Below are 24,586 nucleotides of genomic sequence, written 5' to 3'. Positions count from 1 at the left end.
ATCAGACAGAGAAAGATAAATACTGTATGATATCACTTACATGTGGGATCTAAAGAATACAACAAACTAGTGAATATAATAAAAAAGAAGCAGGCCCACAGATGCAGAGAATAAATTAGTGCGGTTACCAGTGGGGAGAGGAAAGTGAGGACGGGCAATTTGGGGGTAGGGGATTAAGAGGTACAATTGTTAGGTGTAAAATAAGCATAAGGACGTATTATATACATACATGCTAAGTTGCTTCAGTCGTGTCTGACTCTTTGTGACTCTATGGACTATGGTCTCCTCTGTCCACAGGATTCTCCAGGCGAGAATACTGGAGTGCCACGCCCTCCTCCAGGGGAATCTTCTCAACCCAGGAATCGCGCCCACATCTGTGTCTCCGGCGTTGGCAGGTGGGTTCTTTACTGCTAGTGCCACCTGGGAAGCCCCATATATTGTACAACGTGGGGAATACAGCCAATATAACAACTGTAGAGTATAACTTAAAAAACCGTGACTCACTGTATTATACCCCTGTAACGTATATGCTATTGCACATCAACTACATTTGAATTAAAAAAATAGTGACAGAAGCGGTGATGTTCGCTTGTCACCCTCCCTGCACCAGCGGTCCGGGCTCCCACTCCTGGCTGTGTCGATGGGGTGTGTGTGTGTGATTTACCTTACCGCTTAGTGGGATGACCAGCCCTCCTGGTTTGCCTGGGACCAAGGACTTTCAGGGCTCAAACTGGAACAAGTTGGTCATCTTAAGGGACATAACCTGGAAAGAATGTAAACTGGTATTCTGAGTCATTCAGGGATGACCGTACCCTGTGAGAGTTGCCTAAAAATAAGCTGATTTCATTATTTATTGAACAAACACAAGGCCACATACTCGGGGGCTGGAAGAACGCTGATAGACGTTCAGCGTGGTCTCAAAACTTCCCTGAGCTACTGTGTGAATGGAGCTGTTACCCAGTATTTACCTTCTAGACTCGGGCTGAGTCTAGAGTCAGTTACGCTGGTGGACATGGCCCATATTATCACTGATGCCAGAGCATCAGATGCCTTGGTGTACTTAGGAAACACTTTCAAAGGGAAAATGCACTTGGATTCTATATAACATTGCTGAATTGCCAGCTCTGCAGCAGTCGTTCTCACTGAGGGCAGAGTTTGCCCCTCAGGGGTCACGCGGCCACATCCGGAGGCGTTCTGGGTGGTCATGATGGGGGTGGTGGTCACGAGTTACCACATCTAGAGGGTGGATGAGGGCTGCTGGTGGACACCGTACAATGTGCAGGACGGCCCCACAGAAAACATTCATCCCCGCCTAATGTCAACAGCGCTGAGGGTGAGACACTGCCCCGGGGAGGGCAGCCACAGACTGGGTCTGCCTGGAAACGCGAGGGCAGCATCGCCTCTCTCCAGTATGCAGACAGCTCCGCTTGCACGGGACTTTCTTCATCTTTAGACGCTGAGCTAGGAAGCTCGCAGCATGACCAGGACCAACCAGCTTCATCATGAGCAGAGCCTGGGGAGGTTACAGAGCAGAAATGCCGGGCCTTCTTTGGGTGTTCTAGAAGATTCTACCCAGGAAGTGTGGGAAGAGCCTTTCCAGCTAGCTGAGGCTCTTATGAGTCCCCTACCTGAGACAGCATCTCTCACAAGGACCAGCTTATTTTCAGGGGGTTCACCTGGCACCTACATGGGGTGAGTTCCCAGGGGCTGGTTATTGCCGTTTACAGAGCTGCTTGCATTTTATTTGTTTTATTTCCAAAAAAATAATTTCACATGTACCCCAATGTTCATCGCAGCACTGTTTATAATAGCCAGGACATGGAAGCAACCTAGATGTCCATCAGCAGATGAATGGATAAGAAAGCTGTGGTACATATACACAATGGAGTATTACTCAGCCATTAAAAAGAATACATTTGAGTCAGTTCTAATGAGGTGGATGAAACTGGAGCCTATTATACAGAGTGAAGTAAGCCAGAAAGAAAAACACCAATGCAGTATACTAACGCATACATATGGAATTTAGAAAGATGGTAACAATAATCCTGTATGCGAGACAGCAAAAGAGATATAGATGTATAGAACAGTCTTTTGGACTCTGTGGGAGAGGGCGAGAGGGTGGGATGATTTGGGAGAATGGCAAAAAAAAAAAAAATTTATTTGTTTACTTATTTTTGGCTGTACTGAGTCTCTGTGCTCTGTGAGCTTTTCTCTAGCTGTGGTGAGTGGGGGCTCCTCTCTAGCTGTGGTGTGCGGCTTCTCTTGTTACGGAGCACGGACTCGGCACATGGGCTCAGCAGCTGAGGCCCCAGAGCTCTCACGTGCCGGGTCAATAGTTGTGGTGTGCGGGCTCAGTTGCCACATGGCCTCTGGGATCCTCCTGGACCAGGGGTTGAACCTCTGTCTCCTGCATGGGCAGGTGGATTCTTTACCACTGAGCTTCAGGGAAGCCTGATACTTGCATTTGAAAAAGTTTTCTTTTGGCAATAATTTTACACTCATAGAAAAGTTACAAGAAGAATACAAGGACTCCCTTTACCCAGAATCTCCAAATGTTAACATTTATCACGGTTGCCTTACTCTCCTCTCCACTCTATGGTGTTCAACTGTGGTGTTGGAGAACACTCTTGAGAGTCCCTTGGACTGCAAGGAGATCCAAGATCCAGCCAGTCCATCCTAAAGGAAATCAGTCCTGAATAGTCACTGGAAGGACTGATGCTGAGGCTGGAGCTCTAATACTTTGGCCACCTGATGCAAAGAACTGACTCATTGGAAAAGACCCTGATGCTGGGAAAGATTGAAGGCGGGAGGAGAAGGGGACGACAGAGGATGAAAAGTTCAGATGGTATCACTGACTTGATGGACATGAGTTTGAGTAAACTCCAGGAGTTGGTGATGGACAGGGAGGCCTGGAGTGCTGCAGTCCATGGGGTTTCAAAGAGTCAGACATGACTGAGCGACTGAACTGAACTCTCTCCGCTCTATAGACACATTATGACCTTTACCACCTAAGAGCATGGGGCAGAATTGATGCCCCTTTATCTCTAAATACATCAGCGTGTGCTTTATAAAAACAAAAACACTCTTTTTGAAACCATAGCACAATGATCAACAAAAGGAAGCCAGCACCCATGCAGCGTTAACTAACCCACAGGCCTTGTTCAGGTCTCATGGGTGGTCCTGCTAACGTCCTTTCTAGCAAATTCTCCCTCCACATTCCCCTGAGAGCCCCATTCCAACTGCTGAGTTGTCCTGTCTCCTTACACCATCTAACCTTCAGCATCATCTTGGGTTTCTCTCTTTTATGGCCTTGACAGTTTTGAGGAGCACAGGACAGCTACTTTGTTGCCTGTCCCTCTTTCTGAGTTTGTCTGATGTCTCCTTGTCACTAAATCCAGGCTGTGCATTTTTAACAAGATACTAGAAGCCGGAAAGTGAGGCGGCCCTCAGGGCATCATCGTACCAGAAGGAGAATGATGTCTCTGTGCCCGTTTCTGGCCACGTGAACTCTCCCCGGTTGGGTTCTCTCCTGTATGATTACTACCTTCCCCTTCATAATTAGTAGGTATCTTGGGAAGGGTCCTTGGAAGCCCCATGCTTATCCCTGATCATGATGTCGTCACTAGGTTCAGCATCCGCTGATGTTTCTTGCTTGAAACAATTGTGATGATGCAGGTTGCCCAGTGGTGATTTTTAGAAATCCCATCCTTCCTTCTATGTTTAGCTACAATTCTGCCATTAGAAAGAACTTTTCTTTTCTCCTATTTATTATTTTTAATTTCATCTATATCTGGGTGGATCCACAGACCCTTATTTTGGTCTATGGCTAGTAACCCATTACTACCACTATTTTGATGCTGAAATTGTCCTAAACCTGGCCGTGGGGAGCTGGCCCCGTGTCCTCTGCACACATTTCCCTCTCTGATTTTGGCACAGGTTCATCTTGGCTTTCCCCTGCACCCACCTGGAAACGAGTCACTTCTCCAAGAGGCTCTGGTTCCTTTTATTGGAGAAAGGTATTCAGAAACCAGGATTTGGGCTCTGGGAGTGCCCATGTCAGTTATTTCCTTTCAAACCCTCTTATGAGCAGACAGAGGTAGAAAACGTACGTGTGTGTGCATTTCTATTAATCATCTGTCTGTCTATCATCCATCTGTCCATCCTGACCTCCAAATCCAATCCAGTACCATGGGCTTCATTCTAATCTTCCTCCCTTGCGCTTCTGTAACTGTCTTTTCCAACAGTGAAAAACCTGGTTCTCATTACACACAGTACGTTTGCTTTTTACTCAATACGACAATATCCATGAAATAATTTTAGAATTGGGCTTTCCTGGTGGTCCAGTGATTAAGACTCTGTGCTTCCACTGCAGGGGGCTTGGGTCCGATCCCTGGTTGGGGTAGGTCTGCATGCCGTGAAGTGCAGCAGAAGAAAAAAAGGGAAAAAGCCCCATAATTTTAGAATTGCTATCTCATACTGCTATGAACAAATCAGATAATTGGCGTTCTGTCCTTTTTTTTTTTTTTTTAAACAGTTTTTGTTGTTGTTTTATCTATAGCCTGCGGTGCTAAGGGCAGACACAGAGTGACCAGTTCAAAAGTCCCTTGATTTGGCTCTTCTGTCTTCAGTGTGCTGGCGTCCAAAATACATTTAGGTTCATCTATTTCTGTTTGTATTCCATCTGGGGTTTTTCTCTTTATTTAATTAAAAATTTTGAGTATGTGAATTAGCATGTCTCTAAAAGCCAGAACCGTGTAAATATTGTCCTCAGAGGGGTGTCCCCCAGCCCTTTCTCCGCCTGTCCCCACCCCCTCAATTTTCCTGCCTTTTCCCTTTGAGTGTCTTGTGGGTTTTCAGCTTGTCGTGCCTGTGCTTCTGTTTGCGCAAATGAGGGATATTCAGGTATGCTCTATTGCCCTCCTTTCCCTGAATGGTATACACACCTTCTCTTCTCACACTTGGCTTTTTCACATCTTGAGCATCAGTAGTGTTTCATGAGGATCTTCCTTCTTGTTTTCACATCTTCCAGGCGGACTGGCCACACTTCACTCAGCCTCTCGATTGTGGTCATTAGGCTGTTTCCAGCATTTTGCAAAGCAACACTGCCATCGCTAACCCTGTATCTATTCCATGTTGCCGGAGGTATATCTTTAGGTTGGATTCTGGAAGCTGGATTGCTGAAGCAAAGGGTAAACATGTACGGCGCTCTTTCAGCCACTCCCACGTTGCCCCTCTAAAGGGTTTTGCCGATCTCCATTCCCACCATTAATGTACGAGCGTGGCTCCTTCCCTGCAGTGTCACCAGGAGAGTGTGATGTTGTGTTCCCTAATCTGCACCGGACACGTGAGAATTCCTCCAGTTGCATTGTCTGCTGAGGGGTGTGGATAGGCCAAGAAAGAGGTCCCTGGATTCTGTATCACGTGCTCCCCAGGGACGGGAAGAAAGCACCCCCTCCTAATGCTGCCGGCACCTACCTCCAGGGTGCAGAGCCTTGGCCAGCCCTGGAAACACTGCACCTCCCCAGTAAGGTTGAGTGTCTGATTTGAGAATTCCTCTGCTGCTACTCAGAGAAGGCAATGGCACCCCACTCCAGTACTCTTGCCTGACAAATCCCATGGACGGAGGAGCCTGGTGGGCTGCAGCCCATGGGGTCGCTAGGAGTCGGACATGACTGAGCGAATTCACTTTCACTTTTCACTTTCATGCATTGGAGAAGGAAATGGCAACCCACTCCAGTGTTCTTGCTTGGAGAATCCCAGGGATGGGGGAGCCTGATCGGCTGCCGTCTCTGGGGTTGCACAGAGTCAGACACGAGTGAAGCGACTTAGCAGCAGCAGCTGCTGCTACTTGGTCCCTCCTTCCAGCAAACGGCTCCTCCCAGCACAAAATATACACCCAGGACTTCTCTAGACTGTCACTCGAACAAGGACTGTTGAGAAACTGTCACGGTCTAGAGGCACTGAGGAGACGGGATGACCGAGCAGAATGTGGGGTCTGGAGACAGACAAGGACATTCAGGGAAAACCAAGGAAGCCTGAAGAGGGTATTGCTGTTGGTTTTTAGTCACTAAGTCATGTCTGATCTTTTGCGACACCACAGACTGTATAGCCTGTCAGTCTCCTCTGTCCATGGGATTATTCAGGCAAGAATACTGGAGTGGGTTGCCATTCCTTCTCCAGGGGATCTTTCCAACCCAGGGATCAAACTCAGGAGAATCAGGGAGACCTTGCATTGGCAGGCAGATTCTTTCCTGCTGAGCCACCAGGGAAGCCCCAAAGAGGGTATGGATTTCAGTTAATATTATTGTATCAATGAGAAGTGAAACTGAAAGTGTTAGTTGCTCAGTCATGTCCGGCTCTTTGTGACCCCATGGACTGTAGCCCGCCAGGCTCCTCTGTCCATGGAATCTTCCAAACAAGATTACTGGAGTGGCTAGCCATCCCTTTCTCCAGGGGATCTTCCCAACCCAAGGATAGAACTGGGTGTCTAGCACTGCAGGCAGATTCTTTATCATCTGAGCCACCACCAATGGGCTCATTATCTGGGTCAATGTGCCACACATGTGTTAGATGTCAACAGTGGGGGAAAGTGTGTGATGGGTATCCTTTTCTATCTGTGTGACTTTCCCATAAAACCTAAAAGAACACTAAATAAAGATTCTCAAGTTCTAAGACATATTCTCTCATCTCTGTCTCCCACTACTCCTGTGGGGTCACCTTCTGCAGATGGAAGGTTGATCAGAGAGAAATGATGTGTTTTGCCCAAGGCTCCAAGGCAACAGGATGAGCAAGCAGGATAGAAGCAGGGGGCTGCCAGGTTCCAGAACCTTCCCTCAAACATAATTGCCCCATAAATTCTTGAGGGAGTGAGCGGTGAGGAGACAGGCTCATTTCTTCAGGATACTTTATCACCTCCAGAGCTGCCCGAACTGGCTGGTCTGGTCTCTGCACTCCTTCCTGGGACTTCTGCTGGAGAAAAGATCAACTGCTTTTTGAATCCCTGAAAATATATGTAACCAGGAAGCTGGACTGTTGGAAAAAAAAAGTGGAAGTGAAGTTGTTTTCCTTCCTGAGTTAGTGTGCAGCAGTGGGAAGCTTGACTGTACTCTGGATTTATCGGTTTCTCTAGTTGTCACCGAGGTGTTTACAAATGGATTCCACCTGCCCTTGTTCCCTCTGACTGATGGCTGTGAAGTCTGGTCCTGGGCACGCGGTGCGTGTGGCTCCAGGGTTGACCACCAGAGGGCGCGCCGCAGCCTCCCCTGCAGCCAGGCTGGGGCACTGAAGGGCAGATGGTTTCCGCCGGACTTGGGGTCCAGGGGGCTTGTGAGCATGGGGCGCCGGGCACTGGGTGTGGACCCACAAGGGCTGCATGAATCTTTGTTCTTTCTCTTCTAGAGAAAAATCACTTTTTCCACGTTCCCTTTCCCGAGCACAGCGTAAGGATGCTCAGCACCGGCTGGAGCTGGCTGCCCGCTGGCCCGCAGGTGCGGAGATGGCAGAGTCCCTGTGTCCTTTCCAGACACCTTAGCGCCTTGGGGAGCAAAGCTGGGGCCCCAGTTCAAGCTCCGGGAGTGAGCCTCAGTTCTGCCTCTTCTGGGGGAGGGTGGGCACCTCCTGAGCCTCACCTTTCTTCTTGGTGGGGAGGGGGCGCACTGAGACACTTCTCTGCTGGCAAAGTGTCTGGGGACAGAGGGCGTGTTCCTCTGGTTTCCTCCTGCCCTGGGGCCTCCTGTTCTGGGAGCTCCCTGAGGTGGCTGTGGGTGACCTCTGACCGCCTCCCCTCCTGAGGCATCCCTGCCTGGGTGGGTTGTGTCTTCTCTCCAGCCCTGATTGAGGGCCTCTGGGCTGCCCCGCCACAGGCAATTTAGAAGATGATGTCCACGCTTTGACCAAAGGAGTAATAGCTTATCACATTTACGCATGCGTGCTAAGGCACTACAGTCGTGTCTGACTCTCTGCGACCCCATAGACTGCAGCCTGCCAGACTCCTCTGTCCATGGGATTCTCCAGGCAAGAACACTGGAGCGGGTTGCCATTTCCTCCTCTATCACATTTATAGTGATGTTATATTCGGGTTGGCCAAAAAGTTTGTTCAGTCAGTGAATGTGTCTTTCAGTAAGGATGAGACGGTTGGATGGCATCACCGACCCAATGGACATGAGCTTGAGCAAACTCCGGGAGATGGTGAAGGACAGGGAAGCCTGGCGTGCTGCAGTCCATGGGGTGGCAAAGAGTCAGACAAGTCTGAGAAACTGAACAACATAAAGTTCTTGGTGAAAATGAAAATTAGGTCCTTTTTTTTAGAAGTAAAACTGAACAAAAGGTTTTTTGGCCAACCCAATACCTTGCGATTTCTAAAATCAAGTTATCTTGTCCCGTGCCCCTCCTGTAGCTGGGTCCCTGTTCTGTTTCAAGAGAGCAGGGAAGCCACCCCATGATTTTCTGCTGTGGAGAGTTAGCTCCCATCCACCCCCAGGCCCCTGGCCTGTGTTACCCTGAGCCCTTCTCTGTGGTTCACCCTGTAGGTATGACGGGGAGTCCTTCACTGAATGCCGCAACTCCCCGGACCCCAGCTGGTGAGGCCGGGCCCCTGAAGGTACCGCTTCTCCTGAGAAGCCCCACCTGCTCGGCTGTGCCACACGCAGCCTGGAGCCCCTTCTTGGAGCCAGAACCCAGGGTCAGAGGAGCCAGCTCCCTGCCCCTGGGGCCAGAGCATCATGTCCGTGACCTCAGGATAGCACTGAGGTCTTCCCGCTTTCCTTCTCCACTCCCGCTCACCCCGATGACGCCAGGCTGGCTTTGTGCGTCCAGGACAGGCTTGGGCAGGAGGCTCGGTGCCGTCCAGCCCTGCTGTGTTTGCAGCCTGCGGTCGTGTGCCCACCTCCACCCTCCTCTGCCTGCCCGCATCCCAGGCCCGCGGGGCAGTGGGCCCCTCCAGGTGCTCGTGGCTCCTTAGCCCCATTCCCAGGCGTCCCTCACAGGCAGGAAGGCAGGTGACACCTGTCTAGGGCAAGAGCCATGACAAGGTGATAACATCTCGTCTTCAAAACGGCCCTGAGGAGTGTGTCTTTTCCTGGGACCCAAGCTGGTGTGATTAGATCTTGCTGGAAGCCGCAGATTTCTGTGCCTAATATTATTATTTAAACATCAACATCGATGTTCTGTGTCAATCCATAAGCAGTGTGTGGGGGTGATAAAAAGCGTCAGACAGGCAACATATTTTATTTATGGGTGGTAAATATTTTAAAACTCCCATGTGTTTTGATTGGAAAATGTGCATTACTGGACAATTTGGTTTCAAAGGTTTCTCTCTAATGTGAGATTTATTAAGATGTATGGGGCAGTCGCAGAGGTGTGATGGAGTCTGGGTGAAAGTCCTGGGGGGGGAACTGGGGCTCTGCCTGGTGACTTTTGCGTTCCCAGACCCATTTTATGATTCAGGGCTCTTCTGTGTCTGTTATTAAGACACAGTGATTGGCTCTGCATGAACTAACAGCTCCGTAGTCTTGCCTGAAAGGAACAGGGTAGCTGCTTTGAAAAGTCAGCTCGTGGGTTATATTTTTCCATTATGAGAGGTGGCCCCTGGGCAGGACTGATACAGGGGAGTTAATTCAAACGTCTCAGTAAAGAGGTGCAGTTCCAAGATCGACCACTAGATGGTGCACTAAAGGCCACCCGGAGGGCCAGACGCTCTTTAGAGGGAAGGCCAGGGGCGGTGTGGAGGCCTGATTTGGCCTGGAAGTAATTTCAAATAGGGTGATGAAGCCGCCCCTGAAGACCCATGTCGCCCAGCTCCCTCCTGTCCAGTGAGGCTCCTTCTGGGGCCTTGGAGGACGTTCTTTTGGGGCTCTTGTTTGCAGGCAGAGATGGAGCACATAATGGGGTGTGGGGCAGTAACCAGGTAAGGGGTGCAGGAGGGCGCTTTCACCTGCAGCTCTGCTACGGGCTGAACTGGGTCTCTTCCCACAAAGGTCTGCTGCAGTACTAACCCCCAGGAGCCTCGGATTTGTTCCTTGTGTTGTTCAGTTGCTAAGTCACGTCTGACTCTTTGTGACATCATGGACTGCAGCACGCCAGGCTTTCCCTGAAGCCCGTGAACAGCATGAAAAGGTAAGCCCAGATTGTGGCCTTCTTTGCCAATTTAGTCAGTTTCGATGAGGTCATGCTGGAGTAGTGTGGACCCCTGGTCTGATGGCTGGTGGCCTTAAAAGAAGACACAGAGATGCAGGGAGACGGCAGGGACTGAAGGATGCCACAGCCGGGAGCCTCCAGGAGTTGGAGGAGGCAGGAAGCTTGCCCTCACACCCCTAGAGCCTCCAGAGGAGCATGGCCCTGTGGACACCTTGATTTTGGCCTTCTGGCCACCAGAACCTCAAGACCATAACAGTCTGCTGTTTTAAGCCAAAGAGAGAGTGGTCTTTGCTCCAGCAGCCTCGGGAAATTGATACAAGTGGTGAACACGTAAAGGCACAAGAGGAAATCAACCCTGGATACTCACGGAAGGACTGATGCCGAAGCTCCGATACTCAAGCCATCTGATGCAACGAGCTGACTCGTTGGAAAAGACCCTGATGCTGAGAAAGACTGACGATAGGAGGAGAAGGTGGTGACAGAGGATGAGATGGTTGGATGGCATCATTGACTCAATGGACATGAGTTTGAGCAAACTCTGGGAGATAGTAGGGGACAGGGAAGCCTGGCATGCTGCAGTCGCAAAGAGTCAGACGTGACTTAGTGACTAAACAACAGCAAAAAGGAGCCCACTGCCGGGAAAGATCCTGTGTTTTGCTGCTGAGATGCGAGATTTCTCAGTACTTGGTCAGGTCTTGGCCTGCACCCTGCACCAGTTGTGGAAATGGGAGGAATCACAGATTCTTGCACCTGAAGTGTGGGGCTCGGACTGGCCCAACCGGGCAGGGGGAGGGTGCATGGGAACTCTTTCCTGCGAGGCTAGAGATGGAGCTGGTCACAGCGACCCTTGGCCCTACTTCGACCTTCTCTCTTTTCGTGGTTTTTAGAGTTTTCTTCTCTGAGCAGGTATACAGTTGAATGGCAGGAGAGCAGGAAGACTTATATTAGTCTTTAAGATTCAGCCCAGAACTTGAATGTGGGGAAACTTATGAATTAACGCTGTAGGTCATGAGTGCAGTCTCAGCTGATTCCCACCACTTATCTTGACGAATAATGCCTCCCGCATGCCCCGGACTCTGTCATCACCCCCTGCTGTATCTGAGCCCTGGAGGGAAGGAACAGGATGCTGCATCCAGAGCACTCAGCATCACCTGGAAGGCAGTGGTCCCAGTGGACCCCGCAGGACTCCGGGGTGGCTCCGGGACTCTTGCCACCGAGGTGGTAACTGAACAGAGGTTGCCAGGCCTCACAGTCCCTGAGGGCTGCGGTCTTTGAAACTGGCTCCATTCCTCTGAAAACACAGAAGAGGCATGAGAACCGCCAGCTTCTCCCCGGGCTGTGATTTCCTCCGGGAGAAGCCAAGAGCAGGCCAGTGGTCACCCCGGTGAGACTAGGGCTGGGGCGTACCACTTCCAGAAGGGAGAAGCTCGTTGCTGGGGATGAAGCAAAGGTGACCACGTCCATTGTCTAATTTTTCTGGATCAGAAACCGCATTCCTTCAGGCTATCAACCCACTGGAATACACCCCCAGCTCTCCTGGAAGCCTGGCCTTTCTGATGGGATTGCAGGTCATCCGTGGCCAACCTGCCCCAGCTGGAGTGGGCGATCGACATGCTCCGGGAAGACAAAGCCAGGTGGTCAGGTGTGGGTCTCCAGATGGCCGGGGAGAGGCCAGTGTCTCGCTTCCCAAAGGGAGGGTGCAGCCGTGGTCATCGCAGTGGTGGCGGAGGACGTCCGTCTGCTACCCCGGGCCCCTCCTAACACGGCAGTGTAATTATGGAGCTGCCGGTCTTTGTAGAGTTCTCGGCTTCCGGTAAATATTAATGGGTTGCTTTTTATTCATTTAGCTTATGTTTTTGAAAGATGGCCTCAAACAAAAAGATGATATCTGTATGTTGTGCTTTAATTTATTTTCACCTTTTTTTCTCCTGTGGAGACCCCTAGTGTATCATCACTTTGTTTACCACAAATTAAACCCGGGCTGATTGTTTACCAGACTAGGGGCCCCTGTGCATTGCTCTGCGCTCTCTCTCTCTCTTTTTTTTTTAAATAATCACAACCTGGGATTCATTTGCGGAGGCCCTAATCTGCATGAGAATTATACAATTAACTTTTGATTAACCACCTAGTTCTTTTTGAAGCCGCAGTGTATAGGATACTCTGCATTTAAATAATTTTCCTTAAATTGGGAGCAGGCCTTTCATTAAGCTGGTGAGTTTGACTAAACAACAACATTTGGGATAATCAGGGTCGAAACAAAAGGCAAGCCGGCAGGGCTAGAATGTCATCTTTAAATATAACAGTGGAGATAAAGGCCCCCAGATTGGGCCTTATCGAAACACAAAAAGATCAAAGCGCTCTCTTGTCTGTGGCAGAGCGCGGAGGCCCCAGTTGATGTCGGGCGACCATTGTCTGGCGCGGCTGCGGCAAGATTTGCATTCAGGGGGCCCGGTGAACACACGTTACATCACGTAGAGGACTTATCTCCAAGTCTGACAATAATTATCAGGGAGAATATCCTCAGAATGACTTTTTTGTGATTTTTATGCCTCCCCAACACAAGGAAGGGGAGATAACGGCATTAGGAGAAAGGGGAGAGTCTCCGAAGGCTCTCCCCGGAGCTGGTTCTTCGATTAAATTTGCTCTGGCACTCCGGTGCCGCCGAACAAGGGGGAAGAAAGCCTGCGAGCCTTTTATATCGGGTAATAATAGACCTGAACACAGCCCTCACCCAAGATAAGATCCATTGTCGGAACAAACAAAGAAGCCGTATTAAACACCGCCACAGGAATATCTATGAGCAAAGTTTGAAACCCTCTTCCCTCTCCTCCTCTCCTTGCTCCTTCCTTCACCTGGTTCTGCAGGACGTGTCCTGGGGCTCCCAGCAGAACATGGCCAGAGCTGCTGGGCAGTGAGGTCACGGTCTTGGCGGTTATCGAGGTCAAGATCGCCTTAAGACTTGCCAAGATCAGGGTCATGCCCTGTGTTCTGCATCTCCCACTCTTCCCATTTTTGCTTCTTCCCCAAAAGTCCAGCAGAAGAGACCTTCATCTCAGACACTGAGACTCCCGAGAGACTTGGCGGAGGGTTGAAAAGACACGGCCATTCTTCCTTCCATCCACCTTGGTCCAGCCCACCTTCCCTGGTCTTCAGAGTTCTCATGTGTGTGCTAAGTTGCTTCAGTGGTGTCCTATTCTTTGTGACCCCATGAGCCCACCAGGCTCCTCTGTCCATGGGATTCTCCAGACAAGACTACTGGAGTGGGTTGCCATTTCCTCCTCCAGGAGATCTTCCCAACCCAGAGATCAAAACTGAGTTTCCTGCATTGCAGGCAGATTCTTTAACTATCTGAGCCACCAGGGAGGTCTCTGTTTGTCCTTCGAAGAACTGTTCTTCCTTCTCTTTAAGGGAATTGGTAAGCAGCCAGTGTTATACTAATGTAACATCCCAGCAAAACCAGAGTCCCGTGCTCCAGTGCTTCAGATCAGCTGCTTTTGCAAGGCCATCTGCACTGAGTTGACGAGCTCACAGCATCAGTGTTGGTTCCTGCGTTCCTGATCGGCGTCCAGGGTCAGTCGGTACAGATTTCCTCCAGGCTGAGAGCAGGGAAGACTGCAACACGGAGCAAGTTTTCTGGTTAGATTGAGATCAGATTACCAGTTTTTCTTTTTGCTTTTTTCCTTCAACCAAAAAGAATGGCCAGTGTTCAAGATTTGCTCAATCTGAGTTGTGTGCAGCCCCTCAGCTTTCCTTGCTATCTGCCCTCTCAAGCCTTTCCTGACCTTTTCTTCCTGTGTGGGTCCAGGTCAGGATGGGGGTTGCTGCAAGAGGTTCCCCTTCCCCTTACCTCGCCTGAATTCAGGATGGGAACGAACAGGAGGCTGGGGGCTGGGACTTGTGGCCGCTGCAGCCCCAGGAGCAGGGGAGCCCCTGGTTCTGAGCAGTGGAAGGGTGGAGGGGAGGTAGAGATGCAATGCAGGCCTCGGGAGCAGCTTCCCTGCGTGGACACCTTGTCCAAAACCTGTTCCCAAAGGCAGTGAGTGAGCCGGCAAAGCCAGAGGGGAAGGCCATTGACTCCCAGCCCAGGGCAGGCAGCGTCGGTGCCCTGATCAGTCTCTCCAAGCCTAGGGACCCTGGCTTGACCCTGAGGATCACCCACGTCTGCCAGGACAGAGGACCCACGCCTCACAGCTAAAGCCGCAGATCTAAGGGAAGCCAAGCACCCCACACCTGAGAGCGTTTCCGCCAGAGCTGGAGCAGGAGGGATGGGGGTCAGGGGACCGGTGGGCTATTCCTGTCCGCTCCTGTCCTTGCCCACAGCCTGACCTCCCCTGACCAACTGGCTGGGCTCCCTGAGGCTGTCAACCGCTGAGCCCCCGCCCCTAAGGTTCCTTTCGGAGCCGGGATCTTTCTCCTCCAAGGGAGACCAAATTCCAGGACAGTCGGGAGCCAGGAGCCTCGAGGCTGCCTCTAACTGTCCAGAGTGCCATCTCTTTGCTGCACAGGGACAGGCCATCACTGGCACAAATTATCTCCAGTCACACTGTAAAAAGCTCAGGAAAGCCGTGAAGTCTGAGATTCAGCACCTTCTTCCTTTGCTGCTACTGCTGCTAAGTCGCTTCAGTTGTGTCCGACTCTGTGCGACCCCGTAGATGGCAGTCCACCAGGCTCCTCCGTCCCTGGGATTCTCCAGGCAAGAACACTGGAATGGGTTGCCATTTCCTTCTCCAATGCATGAAAGTAAAAAGTGAAAGTGAAGTCGCTCAGTTGTGTCCGACTCTTCTCGACTCCATGGACTGCAGCCTACCAGGCTCCTCTGTCCATGGGATTTTCTAGGCAAAAGTACTGGAGTGGGGTGCCATTGCCTTCTCCGTCTTCCTTTGAAGGGCTGACATTATTCAGAAATGGGGAGAAATGTAATGGGTAAAACTGTCCTGGTGTGAACTGGATTCTCTGGAAACTGGGCTCCAGGTGGGTGGTCCTTATGATTTGCTTCCAGGGATGAAGGCTGAATCCTGAAGGTCGAGCTTGGCTCCTCACGTGCCCTGGTTTGGTGGGACTCAGCACGGGCTCCTGGGCTGTGGTTCGTTCACCTCGGGGTTGTTCTGAGCAGGAAAAGGCAACAGACGGCAGCTGGGGGAGTAGATGCTACCTTATGTGTTTGCTAGTGAGCATGATTGACCCTGCTGGCTCAGATGGTAGAATCTGCCTGCCATGCAGGAGACCTGGGTTCCATCTCGGGGTCGGGAAAATCCCCTGGAGAAGGGAGTGGCTACCCGCTCCAGTATTCTTGGGCTTCCCAGGTGGGTGCTAGTGGTAAGGAGCTAGTGGGAGACATAAGAGGTGTGGGTTCAGTTGCTGGGTTCGGAAGATTCCCCTGGTGGAGGGCACGGCAACCCACTCCAGTATTCTTGCTGAGAGACGCCCATGGACAGAGGAGCCTAGCCGGCTACAGTCCGCAGGATTGCAGAGAGTTGGATGTGACTGAAGTGACTTAGCACACGATTGACCAAGTGCAGCTGAAAAGTGATGGTTGGAATGGACCTTGAGCTCCACAGCCAGGGACACAGGTGCCGGGCACCTAGTGGGTGGAGACACTCAGGCAAGAGGATGAGACAGCTGGTCCCGAGAGGTGGTTCAGAAAGGGCACTGCAGATGCACCCTTTTAGCCAGTCTCCATCTTCTGTTATAAAAAGTGAAAAAAATATAGGAAGGGCAAATTGAGGACCGGGAAGATTACAGTAATATAGCTTCTCAGCTAATTGATTAGCAATTATGGCTAGTAATATTGTTCACTTTAATTGTGTTTCATCTCTATTTTGGTAATAAAGATTATTGTTTGGGATTATGACTTTATCCTCTGATACTAATTACTAACTTGTGAAATTAAAGTGTATATTTTCACATCCGGAAAAAAATTCACACCATGTCCTTATCTAATAGCTTCCTTTTCTGAACAGGCCAGTTGTTTGGGGGTGGTTTCATCCTTAACATTTGAGAAAGCCTCAGTTTTGGCAAGCAAAATAGATGATATTTGGTTTATTTACCAAGAAATACAGGCGTACAAGGGGACATTTTAAAGAGAATGACAGAAAAGGGAGAGATTGCCAGAAATCTGAGATGTGATGGGACACAAGTGAATTTACGTGGAAGACTCATTTTTAACTTTAAAGGAGATTTCACGCTTTATAATCATTTCTGCAGGTTTCATGGTGGGGGCACCCACAGCATGAACCACGGCTGAGCTCTTAAATCCTTTAGCCGCTGCCTGGCTTCCGCTCTCCTGAGACGGACGGCACTTTGACGCATTGACTTCTTGGGATTCCATTATGTATGTATTTATTCATTTTGTTCAGTTATTCACTTGTATTTATTTGTTTGACTGTGCCAGGTCTTAGTTGCGGCGTGTGGGATCTAGTTCTGTGACCCAGGATCGGACCCGGGCCCCCTGCATTGGGGGTGTTGGGGTCTTGGCCAATGAACCACCAGGAAAGCCCCTACATTTTGTAATTTTCCCACAAACTCTGTGTATCCAATGGCCCATATTTATGGCTGTCCTTTCCTCCTCACTTTCTCATCCTGACCATATGGACATTCACGGAAACCTCCAATGACCAACCCCCAGCCAAGGCCTCTTTTCAGACCTCACGCAGAGTCGCCACTTAGAACTTGACATCATCAACCCCCTCTTCCAGCTTCAAACATTCAAATTTCCTTCATAGTCTACCAGTGCCTGTACTCACCGACTGCCCACCTCACATAACTTAAAACCTGTGTGTGTTATCAAGGTGCGTCACACTCAAACCACAGTCAACAGCCTGGGGTCCTTCCCAGTCTTTTCTTTGTATTTCTGTAGAGCCGGTTTGTAGTATGTATGTAGTCACTTATGTAGTCGGTTTCTATGTAGTTTGTATTTATATAAACTCATTTTTCTTTTTGGATAGTGGGTCAGATAGAATGCATTTCAGGTTTTGCAGATCTCTGTGACAACAACTCAGCCATGCTATTGCAGCGTGGAAGTGGCCACAGCTGGCATCCGGGTGAGCGAGGCTGGCTGTGTCACCTACAGCTGTACAAGAGCAGACAGTGGTGTGGACTGGACTGCAGGCCGCGTGGGGCCAGCCCCAGCACAGAACCATGAGATGTGACGTCCGTTTGGCTCATCTAATGTCACACGGGAGCATTTCCTTTTGTCCATCAAATTTTAATGGCTGTGTAATATCCTACTCCAAACATTTGTGGTTATTTTATTTTCAGAAAGACGGTAACAATTTATAATTTCACTAGCAGTACATGAGAGTAATGACCTACTACGGGTTTGAACTGAAGCATTACAGATATAAAGAAGGGCTGTCTAATTAGACGGGAAACTCCAAAACTTTGGCCACTTGATGCGAAGAGCTGACTCATCGGAAAAGGCCCTGATGCTGGGAAAGATTGACGGCAAAAGGAGAAGAGGGTGGGAGAAGATGAGATGGTTGGATGGCATCACTGACTCAATGGACATGAGTGTGAGCAAACTCCAGGAGATGGTGAAGGACAGAGAAGCCTGGTGTGCTGCAGTCTATGGGGTCGCAAAGAGTCGGACACGACTTAGCGACTGAACAGCAACTGTATGAGATCTTAGAGCCCTGGAGCTGGTATTGGTATCGTCTGGGTCTCTTATGTTGATCACACACCTTAGAGTGAATTGATATTCTCTGTGATGTGGCCCAAGCCCTATGCGCCAGAAGTCTTTCCCTCTGCGTTTCTCATTCATCCCCTCAGCCAGCTCCGCTTCATTTTCTGAGGGCATTACAGCTGGGAAAGAGGGGCCTATGGCAAAGTCTGAGATGGGAGGGTGGGTTTGTGCCTAGAAGCAGGCCTTCTGCTAGCTCAGATGGTTGATACCGGTGCCAACTTAACCTCTGGGCACCATCCTAAAATCTTTCATTCAAGTGGTTCATTGAAAAGAGGAGGTGGTGTAAGAGGCTCTAGGATGTAACGCACCCCCACCTCACCTTCACAGCAGACCTTCCGTCAGTGGCTCACTATTTCCCACTCAGGCGGCTGGCTGTCTTTACAAACAGACGTTGTCAACCCGCCCGCTGCACTGTGAGACCGGATGTTTCCGCGCCCCACACCACAGCCCCCGCTTCTCTGCGGTCCTGTTTCTTACCCTGTGCATCCTCAGGGGTTGCCCTGGAGACAGAATCATGCTAAAATGCCCCAGTGCTTAATTCCTCTTAAGCCCGGTTAGCTTCACATCCAGCCTCGGGCTCCTGGTCCCCCGGCCGCTCCTTTTCCTTGTATTTCTTAGAAATGCATGTGAAACAGATGTCACACAGCTGCAGAAGCAGAGAAAAGGTAGCCAGGCTGACACGCCTTTAAAGTAGGCTAAGTAGGTTCAGTCTTCCAATTTTTTTTTTTTTTTTTTAAGCAAAAACAATAGGATTTTTCCCCAGTTACCTTACCCTGGAGCATCTTCCATCACCTCCTCTTTTCGATGAACCACTTGCATGAAAGATTTTAGGATGGTGCCCCGAGGTTAAGCTGGCACTGTGGCGACCATCTACAGGCAAGAAAGCAGAGCGCCCTGCCCCGAGCCTCTGTCTGACCACGGAATTAAAAATGAATCACATTCCTAATGAACGTAATCCCGCAAATTCTCTGAATGGACAGCGCTGAGCGCAGCAGCTGGCATGAGCAAGTGCTTCCAAGAGGAAGAGCTCGTCCCACTGCTTCCGCAGCCAAGACGCCCCCTTCTTCCCTGGAATGTTGGAGGCACAGTGGCGGGTGTTTGTTCTGATGACGGCCTGGGAAAGCCAGCACCTCCCTTTTGTTTGGCCAATTTGTATTTGTTAGACAGTGTCTAAATGCAGGGAAGCCAGACCCTAGACTTCTTTCGGAGGAGACTTCATTCCAGAGCGCGGCACCATGGGCTCTTTGCTGAGGGCCCCAGGCTAAGGGCGGTGGTTCCTCTTGGCCTCTCCAAATATCCAGGTCAGGGACTCACTCCTCTTTGAGACCATCGTCTGATTTATATTTCTCAGCACTTGTGCCAGAACCAACTGTATTAACAGGCTGTCTAATTGAGACTTGGCAGCAGGCAGGCCAGATCAAAGGCAGCCCCGAGTGCGGTTCTCGGATCCCAGGCCAGTGGGCACTTAGCAAGGCACAGACGCGAGCCTGCCGCCCACTTCCAGCAGCTGATGCCAGCACTGCGGCCTCTGCCCAGGCTGCTCCACCACGGGCTCCAGAAGGAGCCACTTGTGAGCTCTTAAAGACAGCAGCGAAGTGCTGCGGGGACATTGGTGATTGAGGGAAAAATGGAGGATCTGTCGGGGAAAGTGGTCTCCTAGCTTCCTCTGTGCTGTGTCTGTGAGTAGGAGACGAGTGCCCAGTCACCCAGGGCAGGTGGGGATGGCCCTGGGCTACCACCCAGTCACCCAGGGCAGGTGGGGAATCGCCTTTTTTTTTTTTCAGGAAAAAAAAGAACAAAGTTGAGGACTCATACTTTTTGACTTCAAAACTCAGAAGAAGTTGCACTAACCAATATTTAACAATATTGTCTTCCAAACAGGAATGGGAATTTCTCTGAATGTATTTATTTCTCATAAAGTTTCTTTCAGAAATGTTTTGTATGTTTTTAAAATTAATAGGCTATTTTTACAAAGAAGTCTCAGTTTACAGAAAAATCATGCAGAAAGTTGCTGTTCCCATGTAATTATTATTCACTATCCCTGCCATGGTTTCCCCCATTTTCAACAGCTTGCATTGGTGTGTACAAGTGTTAGAACTGATGAAGTAAAATTGATTTGTTTTTATTAACTAAAGTCTACTGTTAACATTAGGATTCGCTTTTTGTGTTGCATGGTTCTATGTGTTTTGACAAATGCAAACCATCTTATATCCACCATTAAAGGGTGGTAGAGAGTAATTTCTCCATCTGAAAAATGCCCTGCACTGTACCTGTTCATTCATTCCTTTCTCCCCTAGGCCTTGGACACCACCGATCTTTCTGCTGTCTCTATAGATTTGCCTTTTCCAGAATGTCAAATACTTGTAATCCAGCACTGTGGCCCAAATAAATACACTGTAGACTTTATAAATGCTGGTTTTATGTATTGGCTAATAAATTTTTATTTTATGAAAAATACTGATTAAAAGGAGGGCAGACCTTTTCCAATCAATGTACTATCTCATTTGTTATCAATTTCTAATGCAGATAAGAAAACCCTTTGCTGTCACATTTAGTGGGGACTCAATAAATGTGCTTTATTTTTTTCTTCAATGCAAAGGAAAAAAATTGTTTTATTTGGGCCTCCTTCTTGATATTCCATCTAGCTGTTTGGATGCTAATATTACAAAAAAAAAAAAAAACTGTCACAAGGGGGACTTGGGTCATCAGATATGTGGCGTTAACTTTCCCATGGAAAACAATTATGATTGTCGAGTTCAATAATAACTAACCCATGTCTCAACTTTAGAAGAATAGTTGGATTTATAAAGCCCCTCCCAATTCCCAAATTGTTGTTATTATATAGGATGCAGCCTCCTCAGACCAGCTTTTTCACTTAGTTTTACAGTTTTAAGGTTCCACCACGTCTTTTCCTGGCTTGATAGCTCATTTCCTCGTATGTTGGGTAAGATTCCTTGTCTGGGTGGACCACAGTTTGTTTATCCACCACCTATGGACAATGGGTTGCTTCCAGTTTTCGGTAATTATGAATAAAGCTTCTGTCAACAGTCATGGTTGGGTGGGTTTCTGCAGGGACCTCAGGTTTCAGCTTTTTGGAGTCAGTGCCAAGGAGCACGGTTGCTGGCATCTCTGGCAAGCCTGTGTGTGCTTTACCCTGGAGCTGCGCCACTCTGCATCCTCGCCAGCCTCGGGTGAGGGTTCCGGGTCTTCACATCTCCACCAGCACTGGGTGTTCTCAGTGTTCTGGGTTTCAGCCTTTCTAGAGGTGCTTGGTGATGTCTCAAGTTTGTTTTAATTTGCAACTCCCTAATGTTCTTTGGAAGGACTGATGCTAAAGCTGAAACTCCAGTACTCTGGCCACCTCATGTGAAGAGTTGACTCATTGGAAAAGACTCTGATGCTGGGAGGGACTGGGGGCAGGAGGAGAAGGGGACGACAGAGGATGAGATGGCTGGATGGCATCACGAACTTGATGGATATGAGTTTGAGTGAACTCTGGGAGTTGGTGATGGACAGGGAGGCCCAGCGCACTGCAATTCATGGGGTTGCAAAGAGTCAGATGTGACTGAGCGAGTGAACTGAACTGAACTGAACTGAATGATATATGACAATGAGCATTTTAAAATAAACTTTGTTGCGATCTGCATATCTTTTTTTGGTGAGGTGTCTGGTCAGATCTTTGGTTCTTATTTTCACTGGGTGCTTTGTTTTGTAATTGTTGAATTTTTAGAGTTCTTTGTACAGGATACGAAAATGTGTTGTACTAGAATAGCACATATTTCAATAATCTGAAAGAACTGATGGATCTCTGAATATGAAGCAGGAACACTTCCCTTTCTGACCTAGAAGATTTGGGGGAGATTTGTCTCTACCACCTGCAGCAGATGGAGCCATTTCTCCTAAGTGAGTTGATGCTCCCTAAGCTGCCATCATCTTTCCTGAGAGTTTCCAGATCTGGGTCTTTGGGGAGCACTTGGGACGCATTCATTCTGAGAGGAGCAGCTGATTCCAGCCCTGGAGGTTAAGTGTGAATGGAAAACAGCTGGTCAAGTGGAAGCCAAGGTGAATGTAGGCAAGAGACCTTTGCAGTCACACATAACAGGCACTCAAAATAATGTCTGTTCAAAGCAGGAGTGGGAGGGTTCAGCTGGGCTGCAGGCTCCTTGAAGGAGAGGTCTATACCCTCGTTTGCGTAATCCATTATCACACAGGAAGTGTAGAATACACATATTAGAAGTTCAAGTGCTCCTTGAATTGTGAACTAAATTGAATGACAATAGGCTATTTCAGTTATCTATAAGCACACCACCCCAGAACTTAATGGCTTACAGCAACCCTTTCATTGGCGGTTTAGTGGCTAAGCTGTGTCTGACTCTTGCGACCCTAAGGACTACAGCCCGCCAGGCTCCTCTGTCCATTGACTTCTCCAGGCAAGAATGCTGGAATGGGTTACCATGCCCTCCTCCAGGGGATCTTCCTGATCCAGGAATTGAACCCAGGTCTCCTGCATTGAGGCAGATTCTTTACCGACTGAGCTATGAGGGAAGCCCTCCCTTTTGTTATCCCTCCTGTTCTCTTTGTTGACTGAGTTCCACTGGCTGGTTCTTGGGCTGTTTTCACGTTGGGTCCTTCATGCAGTTACAGTGAGATCATGGCTGGAAGCAGGGTCACCTGCAGGCCCACCTGGGACCCCGGGCCTGGCTGGAGCCCCCTTGCTCTCCATATAGGGTTGAGCATCTTCTTTCCATGTGACTCTTCATGTGGTCTTTCTCTGCTGTCTCCCTAGCAGAGAAGCTAGACCTCGCTGCATGGCAGTTCAGGGCTCCCAGGAAGTTCGTGGAAGGTCCCATCGTGAGGTACTTAGCAAACCTTTGCTTCTATTGATGTTTCTCACATCCCACTCAGCTAAAACAACTTACACGACCAAGCCCAGAGTACATTTGGGAGGAGATGCCAAAGTGACAGGAATATTGGACACATGGTTTATTGGGGCCACCACTGGAACATCCCAGCAGAGGCAGGGAAGGTAAGGCTTCCAGGACACAACTGCCCTGTGAGGCTCTAGTTTACGGTCACGTGCGTGCTTGTGTGCTGAGCCGGTTCGGTCGTGTCTGACTCTTTGTGACCCTAGGGACCGTAGCCTGCCAGGCTCTTCTGTCCATGGGGATTCTCCAGGCAAGAATACTGGATTGGGTTGCCATGCCCTTCTCCAGGGGATCTTCCTGACCCAGGGATCGAACCCGTATCTCCTGCACTGGCAGGCAGATGCTTTACAGTCTGAGCCACTTGTGGAAACAAACAAACAAAAAATAACACACCCAGTATAAGAACTGTCAGATCCTGGCGACCATCAGATGCTACTGGGCTGATGGAGCACAGCCTTGACCCTCTTCTCCCTGGTAGGGCGGGCCACAGAAACGAACAAGGCAACACTTAAAGGACTCGTGTAAGGGGTCTGCCCGGGAGGGCTCTGGGGGCTGAGGGTGGCTGGGGAACCTGGTGGACAGTCTCTAGAGCTGCAGGGAGGACCGGCTGGAGATGAGGAGGCTGCAGGGGCGTTTGGAGGGTCTTTTGATTCCTCCTCCTGCTCACTGCTGAAGCTACCGAGAGTTTCTCATTTCAGACCCGATGCCCTTGGGAGCCTCTGGTTTCACCCTTTGCTCTCCTGTCTTCTGAGAAGGCAGTTCTACCAAGATCAGCAGGGGTCAGGGGGCCAGGGCTCTAATTACTTTCATTCCTTGAGTTGCTGGGAAGGGTCTTGGGAAAGCGATGGAAGGGCTGCTTGTCGCTCCTGGATAAAGAGCCATATGGGGCTCACACACTCACGCTAACTTGGGCTGTTGCTGGGGAGGCCGTTGCTTATTTGAAACAGCAGCACCGATGCCTGAGGCCCCGGGGGGAGGTTTACGGATAAGATGTGACCTGGGGCTTCTTGTAGACAATGGAAGTTGGTTTACAACCTTGGAAAATAAAAAGTTGGGGTGGAGGCATGTGCAACAACCTTTAAATTGATCTGAGGGTTGAGCCAGACACAACAAGGAAGGTTAAAAGAAGAAAAGCTTCATGGGGAGGGCATGGAGGTGGGCTCACCCAGCCCGGTTGCCATGGAGATGATGTCATCCTCACATCACCGGTGGGGCACTCAGGAGTGACCCGGCACCTTCTTGCTCAAGAAACCTTGAACTCAGCAGAGTCCTGATCAATTGATTGGCTAGCAACACCAACTTGTCATTTGATTACTCGTTTCCAGGATTAAGTTACTCCTTTTGGGCTTCCCTGGTGGCTCGGCAGTAAAGAATTTGCCTGCAAGGCAGGAGATGCAGGTTCTATTCCTGGGTCAGGAAGATCCCCTGGAGGAGGGCACAGCAACCCACTCCAGTATTCTTGTCTGGGAAATCCCATGGACAGAGGAGCCTGATGGGCTACAGGCCATGGAGTTGGACACGACTGAGACACACACACGGTGCCATGATTGGAGCCGTCTTCTGTGCTTGGGCAACTCTCACGTAAGAGCCAAAAAGTCAGAATTGAATCAGTTAACCGTAAAATTAAGCAACATGATAGAAAAGTTCATCTTTAATGGTTAAGAGTTATTAAGGGCTTCCAAGCAGGTATTGTTCTAAGGGCCTTACCTGCAAGAGCCCACTGGCCCATCACACAGCCCTGCTGGGACTTTGCCAACAAAGGTCCATCTAGTCAAGGCTATGGTTTTTCCAGTGGTCATGTATGGATGTGAGAGTTGGACTATAAAGAAAGCTGAGCGCCGAAGAA

Source organism: Bos indicus x Bos taurus, chromosome 26, assembly GCF_003369695.1.
Source record: "Bos indicus x Bos taurus breed Angus x Brahman F1 hybrid chromosome 26, Bos_hybrid_MaternalHap_v2.0, whole genome shotgun sequence".
In the NCBI taxonomy this organism is placed as follows: Eukaryota; Metazoa; Chordata; class Mammalia; order Artiodactyla; family Bovidae; genus Bos; species Bos indicus x Bos taurus.
This window is presented reverse-complemented; position numbering follows the sequence as displayed.